Source organism: Crinia signifera, chromosome 6, assembly GCF_055691185.1.
Source record: "Crinia signifera chromosome 6, ASM5569118v1, whole genome shotgun sequence".
NCBI lineage: Eukaryota > Metazoa > Chordata > Amphibia > Anura > Myobatrachidae > Crinia > Crinia signifera.
In genome coordinates this window covers 267,349,620-267,362,581 of record NC_139222.1, presented here as the reverse complement: position 1 = coordinate 267,362,581, position 12,962 = coordinate 267,349,620, and the positions used below count along the sequence as shown (strand labels likewise).

At 46.7% G+C, this 12,962-nt stretch overlaps 1 protein-coding gene across 3 annotated transcripts in view; it reads right to left on the bottom strand.

The window, feature by feature from the left end:
* The window catches only part of ENTPD1 (ectonucleoside triphosphate diphosphohydrolase 1), a 93,136-nt gene that overhangs the window by 30,331 nt on the left and 49,843 nt on the right, over positions 1–12,962 (bottom strand). The window lies entirely within an intron of this gene.

Below are 12,962 nucleotides of genomic sequence, written 5' to 3'. Positions count from 1 at the left end.
TTGAGTATCTTTTGCATGTCACAGTCTGCCATCTGCCCAACCAACAGTGACTGCCATACAAAGGACACAGATGTCTCCTGCCACCCCCCTCAACCATCAGTAACTGCCATACAAGGGACAAAGATGTCTCCCACCACCTCCCCAACCAACAGTGACTGCCATACAACGGACAAAGATGTCTCCCACCACCTCCCCAACCATCAGTGACTGCCATATAAGGGACAAAGAGGTCACCCACCACCTCCCCAACCAACAGTGACTGCCATACAAAGGCACAGATGTCTCCTGCCACCTCCCCAACCAACAGTGACTGCCATACAAAGGACACAGATGTCTCCTGCCACCCCCCCCCCCAACCATCAGTAACTGCCATACAAGGGACAAAGATGTCTCCCACCACCTCCCCAACCATCAGTTACTGCCATACAAGGGACAAAGATGTCTCCCACCACCTCCCCAACCAACAGTTACTGCCATACCAAGGACAAAGATGTCTCCCACCACCTCCCCAACTATCAGTGACTGCCATATAAGGGACAAAGATGTCACCCACCACCTCCCCAACCAACAGTGACTGCCATACAAAGGCACAGATGTCTCCTGCCACCTCCCCAACCAACAGTGACTGCCATACAAAGGACACAGACGTCCCCATCACCTCCCCAACCAACAGTGACTGCAATACAAAGGAAGCAGATGTCTTCTGCCACCTCCCTAACCAATAGTGACAGCCATAGAAAGGACATAGATATCACCCACCACCTCCCCAACCAACAGTGACTGCCATACAAAGGACACAGATGTCTTCCGTCACGTCCCAACCAACAGTGACTGGCATACAAAGGCACAGATGTCTCCTGCCACCTCCCCAACCAACAGTGACTGCCATGCAAAGGACACAGATGTCTCCCGTCACGTCCCAACCAACAGTGACTGCCATACAAAGGAAGCAGATGTCTTCTGCCACCCCCCCCCCCAACCAACAGTGACTGCCATACAAAGGAAGCAGATGTCTACTGCCACCTCCCCAACCAACAGTGACTGCCATACAAAGGAAGCAGATGTCTCCAATTTTACCCTTCTCTCCACTAATCTACAACTCACAGTACTGGGATCTTCATGATTTACACCAACCCAATTTTATATAGCCATTATCCTTCTTACCACACACAATTATTCCTGATCAACTTTGGCCATATTTCATAGTCGTAAGATCTATTGACAATGTCAATTTGACAAAGAAGATGTTTTTTTTCCCTCTTACGCATCACAGCCATTGCCAACATTTTCAATTTTAAGTTTGTATATTTTCATGCATTGATCCCTTTAATGCAATGGAGAGGGGGTGACAGTAAGTGGTAGCCTCTTTTCTTGCCCCCTGGCCTGGTCTGATGTCAATGGCTGTGCTCAGCGTATGTGAAGAACCATGCTAACATCATTTGCTGTCTGGAACTTAAAATATATAAATATGGAGATAAAAATAAAAAGTATAATATAAAAATATAAAAGAACGATCCAGAATATATTTTCCATAAATATTGTTACATTGCACCACATTTATTCACATTATCATTTAAATTAGACAAATACATTGTCATACCCAGGATCAGAACCTGTGACCCGTCTCACTGGAGGAAGGAACTATACTGATAGAACTACTTGCTCATGCACTTTTTTTCAGATTCTGACTATGTATTTGTAAGTGTTAGTTAAAAACCATTACTTTTAGGCAGGGGAGGAGAGGTGCCCCTTGGGAGCAGAAGCCCAGTGGCAGAGGACTCCATTGCCTCCCAGAGATACGCCCCTGATGTCACTGTGTTTAATAAGGAGACGGGTCTGACTTTGTAGTTTGGCCAAGTGGTAGGATTCTTTCCTACAAGGCAAACAAGGTGGTAACACGTCACATGGTAACACATGACAGGAGGGGACCCGTCCCTTTTAGCATATTACACATCTGTATCTCCGCATCTCCCACCCACCTTCATCTAGTGTTAATGTATAATTAGACAAAACAGGATACAGTGGCCTGCATGAGTCATTTCTCATAATAAGAATCATTACACTCTATAGACGGAAGAATCATTACACTCTATAGACGGTGAAAACAGAACATGCAATCACTGCACCAGTATTTAATGCTGAATGTAAGGTGGAATTAGGGACCTTAAGACCATCAGGAAATAAAGTAATAATTAAAACCAGCAAAAAAGTTAAAAAGTAACGATGTGCAGGAAAATAAGAATAGGGTTTAAAAACAGTTTGTGCTTCAAACAAATAGTAAATTGAATTTACCTAAAAGTGTAAGGACTAAGGACATAAGCGTGCATTTCCCCCTGCATTCAGGGCCTTATTCTAGTTCACTCTTTCTGACAAAATCCTTCTTAGATGGACAAAACCATGTGCACTGCAGGGGGGGCAGATGTAAAACGTGCAGAGAGAATTAGAGTTGGGCGAGTTATTTTGTTTCTGTGCAGGGTAAATACTGGCTGCTTTATTTTTACACTGCAATATATATCTCACTTTAAATTAAAACCCCACCCAAATCTAATTCTCTCTGCACAAGTAACATCTGCCCCACCTGCAGTGCACATGGTTTTGTCCATCTAAGAAGGATCTTGTCAGAAAGAGTGAACTGGAAAAAGGCCCTCAGTGTCTGCCTCATCTATATGAAAGCACAGCCCCCATCCATCCAGATGGTGAATGCAGTCATCATTATCATCAGCGACAGCATTGACACCAGCCTTATCCTTGTAGGAAGAGATCCCTCTGAAAGCAGGCAGCCCCTCAGCATACACTCCCCGGCCTTTAAACCCCAAGGCTGGGACAAGTTGTGTGTAACGCGCCATTCACGTTAGGTGTACCGTCAACAGGTGGACACCAAACGTTCAACATGCACATTGTGAGCATAGAAAAAAGGTTGATGTGGAAATTGCCGACATTTCCGTGTCATCATGCGACAGTTTCCAATCAGAATCCACGTGGATAGTAAGGGTATGAAAAAGTCCAAGGTACATAAAATTCCCCAAAATCATGTTGACACTTTCATGTGTCGACCAATGCCATGTCTGACACACAGAAGGTCGGCATAGACAAAATATAGACAACCATATAGTGTTGACCTATTGAATGTTGACCTATTGACAGGATGGTATGCGGTCCCTGGGCTGACAATGTCTAGGTTGACCATTAATGGACGACAGTGCATGCGAGGGGACACGGTACACTTATCCGGAGTCCATGTCGACAGACACTCTAAGTCATGTCAACCATAAACTCGTTTGGCCCTTTGTTTAAAGTCGACCTATGGTATGTTGACCATTAGTGGTTGACCTCGACATTGTCATCTATCCTGTAACCGAAAGGATACCATGCGAAGGCAGAGATTGGGTATGTCTACAGTGTTAAAGTGGCTCGCTGTGATGAATGAATTACCCCCCCCCCCCCTTCCCATTGTCTTATCATTTTGTTGGGTTTGAGAATATTTGGCCCATGAGCCTTCTTGCTGCACTGGTCAGGTACTCTCCCCTCCTGTATACTGGCCAGAGTGATTACACCTGGCTGGGTGGGCCTTGTGTGTGTTACTGGTATGGGTGATGGAGACCGCTCACTTCTCTGCCATTACTGTTAGTACGATTGGCCCATTTAGAGATTGTGTCATGTGAACTTGGGTCAAGCAGGACCACTAATTAGCTGCCGTTCTTTCTCCTGCCACCTACAACTGAGATCTATAGGACTCTGTTTCTACTTTAATTACTCTTAATTCCATATGTCGGCCCTGACAAATGTAGTCTGCAAAAAACCTTGAGAACCCTAAATAGAACTAAAGGGTCATGACATTTATTTTAATGACATCAATGACATGAATAGTCCCTTAACTGAGCGCGCCATTTCTCTATATACTGTATCGTTGTAGCAGAAGGTTCTGGTATCGCAGATCGACAGTCTAGATCAGGGGTGGCCAACCGGTCAGAGGTAAAGAGCCGAAAAATATCAGTCGTCAAGCCAAAGAGCCAACATCATGCGCGCGCCGAAGGCGCGCACGCCAAAAAGGGGCGTGATCGGGGGAGTGGTCAGGGGCGTGGTCATATGACACAAGGAGAGTGGCCACATGACAAATCTTTATGCCCCCAGTGCCAGATATGCCCACCACAGTGCCAAACATCATATGCCCCCCACAGTGCCAAACATCACATGCCCCCCACAGTGCCAAACATCACATGCCCCCCACAGTGCCAAACATCACATGCCCCCCACAGTGCCAAACATCACATGCCCCCCACAGTGCCAAACATCACATGCCCCCCACAGTGCCAAACATCACATGCCCCCCACAGTGCCAAACATCACATGCCCCCCACAGTGCCAAACATCACATGCCCCCCACAGTGCCAAACATCATATGCCCCCCCACAGTGCCAAACATCACATGCCCCTCAAAGTGCCAATCATCATATGCCCCCCACAGTGCCAAACATCACATGCCCCTCAAAGTGCCAAACATATGCCCCCCACAGTGCCAAACGTCATATGACCCCACAGTTAGGAAGCTGGGCCCTCCAGCACAGGTGTTGCCCACAGTGCAACACCTATGCTGGAGGGCCCAGCTTCATAACTAAAGGGCCCACCTAGAGGGCCAGGAGGGCCCAACAAACAAATGAGCCACGGGCCAAGAGGGCCCGACTAATGCGCACACAGGCCAGAAGGGCCTGAATTTGCCCACGGGCCTAGTGCCCGACACCCGGTGGTCTAGGGTGGATGGAGGGTAGGAGGCCAAAGGCCCCTACCTGGTGTTGGGAGAGGCCGCTGGGGGGAGCTTCGTCAGCTCTTTTGCTTCCCACCCCCGCTGGCCTCTCCGGGAGCCATCTTCTTTTTTCTTGCAGAAGGCGCCGGAGATCTTCTGTCTTGATCCCGGCGTCTTCTGCGGCGCCGGAACTCTTCTCCCCGCCGCCGTCTTCTGCGCCATCCTCCGGCGGCTTCTCGCGTCTTCAGGAGCGCTCCTGCGCTCCGCCGGCGTGTAGAAGACTTTCTGATGTCAGACGCCGGGGGCAGGGTGGAAACGGCGCGGCGAGCGCTGATTGGCTCGCCGCGGTCGTTTCCTAATGGCCGCCAATGCGGCGTTTTGAATTTGGCAGCCGAATTGGCGCCAAATTCAAAACCCCGCTTTGCAGACGGGAGGCTGGAGCCGCAAGTTACAGCGCGGCGAGCCGCATGCGGCTCGCGAGCCGCGGGTTGGCCACCGCTGGTCTAGATGGACAATCAGGTGGTAGACCACTCTTGGTCAAACGTGTCTAGTTAAATGCCTAAAGATAGTCCACAGTGTCTAGATCATTGATTTTCAACCTTTTTACCTTGCGGCACACTAAATAAGATATCACGGGGCAAAACACATTGGCCCCCACAGGAAAAGTCCAAACCTATTGGCCTCCATATAAAAAACAATCACACTGGTCCCCACAGGTAACAAAACTAAAATACATTGACCCTTTACATGAAAGAAAGAGACCAGTAAATAACAGTCGAACTGGTGGTGGCTATTAACTGGTTTGGGCATCTGTAGATCTGGGGGCACACTTGGGAGCAGCTCAAGGCACACTAGTGTGCCACGGCACAGTGGTTGAAAAACACTGGTCTAGATCAACAGTAATGAAACTGTTAGATCGGGATAGGTGAATGACAGTCATTCGGTTGACACAAGCTTTTCAAGACATGACAAAACATGAAAAACTTGTGAAAAACTAAGTTCGTAGTATCTCAGGTCAAACCACGAGACACATCGTAATGTGCGGAAATATAGTTGTCAGCGATATCACAGGACACAGGATATTTTATACCCTACGCTCTTGTTGATATTTTCACAGGGAAATTAATACTTTCTGAAAATCTGCGATAAGAGGGTCACATTAAGTGTAGAATGCTGCTGTCATCAAATTTATTGTGTTGTTGGGCATTGAACTCATTGCTATTGTTGGATAGTGTTTGATCAAGTGTCAGGCCATTGGCAGGTAAGGCCGCATTCATTGTGTTCCTGTTCTGTTGAGGTTTGTATTCAAAAGGCATTTAAAAAAAAAAATTCACAGTGGCACATTTTTTCACAACTTACAAAGATCTCACACACTTAGCATATTGTTAATTAATAAAAGAGAAGCAAACGAGATCACCCTCCACAAGAGTAGTGTCCCGGAATGGAGTTCAAAGGTAATCAGCTGGGGTTCTATATATTAAAACAATTTAATAAAATATAAATGTAATCCAACCACTCTGGGATGAAGCACCGTCTCTAGTGAGGTTCACGAAACTGGACCATCCTGCAAAAATCAGGACAACTGGGAGATACCGTACTCTTGGACTCCATGCAAGGTAGAACCACATATACCCCGGCCACTCCCCCTTTTTTTTTGGGGGGGGGGGGGGTAAAAATTGAATGGCCCACCATTACTGCAAGCTGAGATGCTACAGTGACGAACAATGACCGTAATCATTGTTATCATGGTCATCATTGTCAATTCATTGCTATTCAAGAGGGTGACTCCAGTTACTGAGCTCAAGAGTTCCCATACTTTTTCCAACAAAGAAATGTAATGCTACCGAATTAATGTCCATTTCATTTGGCATGGAGAGCGGCTAGGTACTTATCTAAGAAAACCCTGTCATTCATTTTCAAAACTTTATTTGGTGAATCAGCTACATGGTCAAGAGCTCTACACTAACAATTCAGAAGAGGCTCAAATCTTAGACGATATTTCGTACACGGACACAAGCATGAGGTCACAGTAAGAGACAACCTACTCCATTGGCTAACTGAAAACAATGATGGCAGATTCTTCATCACAAGGCCAAGACACAGTGTTTACAATGTCATGGCACCATGACTTCCTTCCCGTGTAGATTCACTTCATCACCTTCTTAGACTAACAAAGAATCTCACATTCTCTGAGGTAGCGGAGAGGATTGAAGTTTGGGTGCTCAGATGCTGCACTTTGGACTGTTCTAGTTAAGTGGCTGTAGAGTGTATAGGTGCACTACAATACCTAGAAGTCAAAAAGGGATTGGGGTACACCGGGAATAAGGTGTCACTCTGCGCTCATATATAACTAGAGTATGTGTGTCTGGGTGGACTTTCAAATGAAGATCATGATTCAGAATACTTTGTAAAAAAAAAAGGGGTGATTTTTTATTTGTAAATCAGACACACATTCGAGCGCAGAGTGACACCTTATTCCCGGTGTACCCCAAGCGGAGAGGATTGAGACTCTCCAGGTCTTTCTCCATGCACAGAACTAAAGCAGTACGGTCTTGGGAGCTTTCTCAGACGCTGACTAGGACAATTCTATTGATAAAATGCTTTTTTAATACTTATTATTTAATGTATTGCACAGAACTTACTTATCTCATCATAGGAAGTTACTCCTGGACCTGAGGGCCTCCAGGCCTTTCCAAATTGTAACCATGCTAAAACTGACCTGTACCATCCAGGGGACTATCCTGTGATCAGGAGATTTTTCACGTGCAATACAAAGTAAAAAATACATCTTATTAACTATGGGCCAAAATCAGAGATGAATCGCTGATCAAACAGTAGCTGCGACCACTGGGCGATAATTTTCTAATGCTGCGGGTGCAGTGTTGGACTGGGGTGTGAAGTGCCCGCCTTGTGATTGCAGTGGCAGGGGCCCATACTTGGGGGTGTGGCCAGTCACCAGAGGGGAAAATCCCATATTTGCTAACCATAAGAGAGTGTATGATTTATATATACAAGCCGGTGTTTGGGGGTGGTAAGCAGATGTTCTCTTGGCGTGTCAGGGAAGACACAGGTGTGCCTGGGTGATATCAGGGAGGATCTGTGACGGCAGCTCCAGCCTCGATCAGCCTGATTCTATCGCACAGCTAGAGTAGGTCTTGGGTTATGCACAGACCGCACACACTGGCAAAATCAGTGATTCACCGATCAATGTGATTTTTATAAGCTATTTGCATGCTTGTACAGGGCTGATTTCACTCTGGCACGGCGGTGACTATGGGATTGCAGGACTCTGCAATTTCACAGAGCAGCGATCAGGTTTGATTAACCACCATAGTTTTATCGGCCCCATCCCCAGGGGTCAATACCCTGCCTCCTTAATTGATTGGCCCATTGATGGTACCATCTTTGCATTACCATTAAGAGTTTACACCGTTGATGGGAAACCTTTTCACGGCCATTTCTACTTTACTATAAAACGGAATGCAATGAAACAACTACAACAACAACAACTGTGTACAACAGCACAGACACATAACATAAACTACTACTTCTCAAAATGGCCAGGAGGCTCGGGTCCCCCTCCTGGCCCCCTGTGAAGGTGGGCAAGCCTCCTGCACGTGCCTGGAGCCCATGCAACCACCTGGAGCTGCTTATGCCCCCCAGAGTGTGGTATCTGGTCTCCTCTGTGGAGAGGCACAATCAAAGGTAGGCAACATGACATAAACCAGAAAGTAACAGTAACAGACAAATTCATGTGCCGTATTCTAACGCAAAGCAATGCATTATAAAAGATAGGTCTGCAAAACATTACAACCAACATTCCACTCCCCACTGTCTCCATACATTGACATCTAACATTTGTGGGAAGATTATTATGCAGGAGGTAGGCCATTGGGCTGATCTCAGGGCCGGCCTTAGGCATAGGCAAACTAGACAAATGCCTAGGGCATTTGGAATGCCTAGGGGCATCAGCAGCTTCTGCTGATTAAAATGATATGCAGCATGCCTATATTCTGTGTGTGAGTGAGGCTGTATCTGCATATGAAATAGTGTATTCATGGAAATCACTGTAACATACCATTCCGTATGCAGGTACAGCCACAGTTGCACACAGAATATAGGTATGCTGCATATAATTTTAATCATCGGAAGCTCCTTGTGTGTGCTGGTCATAACAATGCAAATAAGATGAATTTTCAGCAAAAAAGGCACCCAACGTTAGCAGAACTAGCCAGGAGCTGCATGGCCTATTGAGTCAAGATGTATGAGGAAACATCTGTATCCAAGCAGAGGCAGAGGTCACAGTGTTAGCGGCTGTGCGAGTGCTGTCTGCGGGTGGGTTGGTTGTGCAATAGTGTTCGGCATACTGTATGTGTAAGGGGCATTATGTGTGTCATGTATAAATGCATTAATAATGTGCGACATTTGTGTAAAAGGCATTATGTTTGTCATGTGTATAAGGGCATTAATAATGTGCAACATATGTTTAAAGGGCATTATGTGTGTCATGTGTATTAGGGCATTAATAATGTGCAACATATGTGTAAGGGGCATTATGTGTGTCAGTATGTGTATGAAGGGCATTAATAAAGGTTGGCATAATGTGTAAGGGGCATTATGGTTATAAGGACATTAATAATGTGTGTCATGTGTAAGGGGCATTACTGTGTGGTATTATTAGGGGTGCCGAGAGAAAGGGGTAGGGGGTACAAATTACCCAGGACAAAGTCTGATGGGATGGCCTAGGTGGGAGCCCCGGGCCCCCTCCCCTTAAGTGACAGCAGCAGCTGCAGCTCTTCTCCCCTCCTCTGCCCAGCACACACTGCTTTGTGCTGGGTTGCAGTGTGGCCATGGAGATGGTTAAAATACAATATTTTCTCAGGATTTTTTTCTAAGGGTATAATGTGAATAATGTGAGGAGTAATGTATATAAGGTAAAGTGGTACTACTGTGTGTAACGTGAATAAGGGACACCATCGCATGATATAATGTGAATAAAGTTGCACTGTGTGGCATAATTTGAATTGGGGGTACTATTGTGTGGCCATGCCCCTTCCCAGCAAGAACACACCCCTGTTTGGGCTGCACACCGAATGTGTGCACTGTTTCTATTTAAAATATTGCGGGTAGGAGCACCAAAATGATGACTGCTATGATGAGGGTTGATAGTGCTGGGAAAGGGGAGCAAGGTCAGAGGCGGAACTAGTGGCGGTGCTAGGGGGCACCAGCCAAAATCTTGCCTAGGGCGTCATTTAGGCTAGGGCCGGCTCTGGCTGATCTGAAGGGCTGCCATCTCCACCTGCACTGTTGCATCCTACCCCAGATAACCCTATGTGGTCCTGCAACAACCATATGTGCAAAAAGGGAAAACATACCAATAAACCCTGAATTTCATGATTAATTGGCTGTTACCCGGCCTGGAAAGAGCTTTGTTCTCTCTCCTGACAGCCAGCATTCCAAAAAAATGATGAATCCCTGTGTGGGGGGAAATTGGGGTAGTAACAGAGGCACAGAGAGATACTGTGAATGTGCACAGCACTGCATTTGTATCACTTTATCTGGAATGTCGGCTGAACGGGATTCCCTACAATGTGCAAGACACTACTCCTGGCAGCACGCCTACAAAGTGTGTCACACACTAAACATCTCCACTCAGACAGCACACAGAGCAGGGAACACGGATTGCATCTAACATATACAAAAAGATAGACCAGGGAGAAGTGTTAACAAAAGTTATGCTGTTGTTTCCAAACAACCCCCCACCCCACCACCGCACACCACTCCCATTAAAATGGGACAGCTAGCAGTGACAACTCAGGGGAAATCTGAAGGTTACTATGTAGGAATCACATACTGGATTGAAATAAAGTCTGGTTCTTTATTTGTAGCAGGTAGACAGCATACCAGGATAACAGCTTGGCAATTCTAAAGTTACAGCATGGCAGTTCTGAGGTTACAACAATGGCAGGGTTTTCAGCAAGGAAAATACAGGCTTCACAATAAGGGTACAATCCAGAGAATCCCCACAATCCCCAGCCTATTGCCCAGCCACTAAAAGGCATTGGGAACACTGACCCTCTGCTCTAACAGGAAGTAACAGGTGTTGTTAATTAGCAGACAGTGATTCACAATACATCTTAGGAAAAGCCGGCTGGATCTCACTGGACCTGCTGCTGCTTCTGTTCTAAATCCTGGACTGGATCTTCCACATTCACCTCATGTGGCAGTGTGCTGTCCCAGCCACACTCCTACCCAATTAGCTATGACCACCCTGGTGCAGTTATGAAATCTTCAGGTGAGCTCTCTGCCTCACCCACCTCTAATCATGGCATCTGCCCAGATACACAGACCCTCAACACTTTCCAGAGGTCACCCACCTCACCCTCTTCCTCCTCCCGGAACAGCTGGGAGGCTTCCGAAAATCAGGTGGCCCTCCTAGCTCTTTGGAAAGCCATGCAAATCTCCACCATCCCCCTCCAGCCAAAGCACCTCCCTTCCCCTGAGATGCCCAAAATGGAGCACAAGTGGGTCGGCTGAGGGTATGACGTGATTCATGCTTATACAAGTGTCTGTGTTATCAGCACTACAGAGCAGTTGGCGGACACGGTGACAAGGTCATGCCCCCATGCAACCCTGGACAGCTCACCTGTGTGCCGGCCTCAGAGAGTGGACAACCAAGTTGGTTAAGTATGTCACACTTGCCCACTCTCCTGGTTCGTCTGCGAAGCTCCCCAAAAATTGAATGGTTCTCCTGGCCCTAATGGTAAGGCAGGCAAGTCTCCCAGAGCTGGCCTCACGCCGCCGTCCTCCTCCACCTCTTCCTCCCACAACCACCTCATTCGTTCTTGGAAGCAGGCAGTTTGAGGAAGCCAAAGATGCCATTCATGGCGAGTAGCCCTATCGTAGCCACGACCTGGTAATCTGGGCATAGAATAGCAGGGACGAGGCCATGATGATGCAATTGCGTATCCACGCCTCGTACTGCCCAGCCATGATGAGGGACGCCCCATACTGCCCTCCCATTCCCCCTCCCACATTGCAAATTTAACACTAGATTATGTATGTATGCACCCATATAAGCTCCAATGGGGAAGGGATTAAAATGAATGGTGAGTTCTGCCAGTAGGGGGGACGATAGGCATTTCTATTGTAAATGGTCACGCTATGCCATAGTGAGGGGTTGTGTTGCCTTCTCAACGTAGGTTATGCCTTTGGACCGGATGGGGTTTTTGTGGGACAGATGTATGAAGCAGTGATAAGGGAGGAGAAGTGATAAAGTGCCTGGTGCTTTATCACCGGCCAATCAGCTCCTGACTGTTAAGTTTACAGGCTGGGTTTAAAAAGGGACAGTCAGGAGCTGATTGGCCAGAGATAAAATACCAGGCACTTTATCACTTCTCCTCCCTTATCACTGCTTCATACATCTTCCTCTCTGTCACCTCCATTCTATACAGTTGGGGCGTTTAAGTCGTCACCATGTATAACATTACTTGGTTAGAGCCGGAAATCAACCGCTTTCCTTGCCATCCTTTACCAGAAGAGTCATTCCATTTAATAAATATTAATGGCCTTTTAAACTTATGCAGTGGTGTCCGTGTCTTTATTTTGAGTGATAAGCTAGCTTAAAGATGGTTATCAACGGTCAATCACAATAAATCAATGGACGCCTTATGATAGATAAAAAAGATAGACTGAAAGATAGAGGGGGGGGGGGAGAGAGAGAGGCAGCGGTACACTGGTTTCCGGTGGAATTATGTCACAGCAGTGTAAGACGGGATTCCCTACGGATGGCCTCGTACATACTAACAATCTCTACCATTCACTGCCTCTTACAAAGCACATTCTTTCCATCTGGATATATTCCCGCTCTGCCAAACCAGCAATAAATGGAACAGAAGTGCCCAAGATAGAATCGCTTTCCGCAGCTGACCCTCTCCCTTTATCCAGCTGCATTTACATGAGAAATAACAAGGGAACAGACCACATTCTTCATGCCACTGCCTGACATTAAGGCTGGCTGCAATAAACCAGGCATTTGTGTGCGGCAAACTATGCAAGACCTGTTCTGTAGGAAATATTAACGAACCATCCCCCAGCAACAAGCATCAAACAAGAGGAAACAGAGGTTGTAAGGGCATTTAAGGAAAGAATCCTGCCATGTCCAAGGTTTCAAAGAGCAGTCTGTCTGTAGGGACCAGTTATTCCAGCTATTAGTAATTGT